Source organism: Hydra vulgaris, chromosome 06, assembly GCF_038396675.1.
Source record: "Hydra vulgaris chromosome 06, alternate assembly HydraT2T_AEP".
In the NCBI taxonomy this organism is placed as follows: domain Eukaryota; kingdom Metazoa; phylum Cnidaria; class Hydrozoa; order Anthoathecata; family Hydridae; genus Hydra; species Hydra vulgaris.
The window spans coordinates 29,913,158-29,915,609 of NC_088925.1; positions in this window are offsets into that span (position 1 = coordinate 29,913,158).

Here is a 2,452-nt window from a genome sequence, read left to right on the forward strand (position 1 = left end):
TAACAACATATGATAAATACAAACAACACATATGATAACTACACATATGATATGAAGCGACTCAGCTAATTTTTGAGTAAAAATTTAATGAGAATTAATTTTCAAGGAGAAGAACATAAATATCGTTAAAAAATTTAGTTCTTCTCCGGCTTTCTATATTTCACCGCTAACGCGATAAGTTTTGAAAGAAAAGGCTAAAAGTTTTTACTGAAGAATAAAAGGACTGTCCCTAAATTAAATCGATATGATCGTATTGAACACATTTATTAATCTACGGAAATATAATAAAAAAGTTTTAAACATTCATCAATAAAATCCTGGCAACCGCTTCTTTTTTTAATGTTAGATGAAGAAAACTTTCAGACAAAAAGCAAACTTAGGTATGTTTATGCTTGTATCAAATAAGAAAGCTTTGCAAAAAGTTGCTGTGATTGGAGTCTTGGAAGAACAAAAACTCAAAAGCTTAAGTCGCCCAAACCCCGACCCCAATTTTGAGGCCCATAATATATTGAGCTTTTTTATTATTACTATTTTAAGTTAAATTTATATTCAACGATAGACTTTTTTTCCGAAAATCGTTTTACAATAAAATAGTTCAATTTAAAAAAAATCGTTATACAATAAGAAATAATTAAAGTATTAAAATATTAAACAAATGTACAAGTATTCAAAAACATTTTTAAAAAAATGAACGCGTATATTCCCAGGAGACCAATTAAGTCTTATCATCGAGAATTTCAGCAAATGGTTTTTAAATGTTCGAAAGTTATGCTCAGGTAAAGTTTCCGAGACCCGTAAAATGAAGGGGTCATTTCATGTTGTTCTAATACAGCCTGTTTCTCGGTATTTCTAAATTACACTGCAAGGAACTATTCTACCGTTTTTGTGGGTGCAAATTCAGTCAATATGATGGTTTGCTACCAATCCATACCAACTCTATACTTTAAGATGGAATGCGCTTTTTCAAATGTTTCCTTTATATTGCGTTCTGATGAAATATTGTTACTTTTTATGGTAATGCTTTATGGCATAATTATGGGATCCGGGGGGATATGGACCATTATTACAGTTAAAAAATCAATAAATAAAGTGAGCAAATATAAATTACTTTATAAAAAAAACAATATCAATAAGAGGCAAGAAATGCCGTTCAATCTTCTACTTAAGGTTCTTTCCAGACTTTTTTGATAGATTTTTAAAATAGAAGTTAAAAATAAATAAAAATTTTCATTTTAGTTAGTGCGGTTGCTAATAACAACCACATTCATTAAAAGGCTTATAATTCGAAAAAGATTGTAAAATGCAGACCAATTTTTTCTAATTCAATGAGAAGTCTAAAATAAAAACAAAGAGCTAGACAGTCTTTTAAAACAAACTAAAAACAAAACTTTCATACTAATAAAACACTTAAAAACAAAACAAGATTTGATAACCTTTGATAAACGAAACAGCTGTTTAGATTAACTTATTTTATTGTTTAAGAATATATACAATGTCAAATATATGACAAAATTGATGGCCGGAGCATGAAGAAGGCATCAATTAGTTTTATCAGCAAGCTCCAATAGAAACGTATTTAACTAATCCGTGACATATGAAAAAAATGACAGTTGTCAGAAGTTTAAAGTAAAAAGTTTTAAAAAGTTTATTTGGTTTATAAATGCTTAAACACTTAAGAACTTCATAAACAATAATTCTTGAATAAATAATAACTAAGAGTTAACGTTATGACTCGATTTTTTTATTTCATGTTTGTTTTTTTTAAAGTTTTGTTTCACAATATTTTCAAAAATTATTTATTTGTTCAACAGATATTGGACATCTGGTGGGAGAAAGAAATAATATATATTTAACATAGTTCAATAGCCACTCTCTGTAAGAATCAGGTAAAACTCAACAGCTACTCTCTTTATTCAAAGCATTTGGTAAACAATAAATTTTTTTTTTTAATTTTAAATCTTCATTTAGTAATGTACCTCAAAATATATAAAATATCCATGGCAAAGTAAAAGGTTAAGGCTGTTTATGTAAAGGAGGAAAGAGTAGTTTAAGGTTTTGTGACAAAAGGAAAGAAGTGGGTCAAAAACTTTTACAAAAAACATGACTTAATTTATGAATAGCTCCTTATTTGCATTTATATTTCATCATCAGTTTATATATTGATAATCATCTAGAATATAGTTTTAAAATTTTATTCCACTTTTAAGCACCATGGCCACATGTGGGCCACCTATACGTTTCTTGTCGGGTCATCACAATCTTAACGTAGAGCCCCTTTAATAAAATTTTTAAAGAATATTGTAATATGTTATAATATACATACTAAAATTTTAATAAAATGTTTTAATAAAATGCGTAGTGACATAATTTTATAATAATAAATAATAATAAGATTATTAAGAAACAAGCAAAAAGTAAAAGTAAAATAAGAACAGTTTTAAGAACAATTATT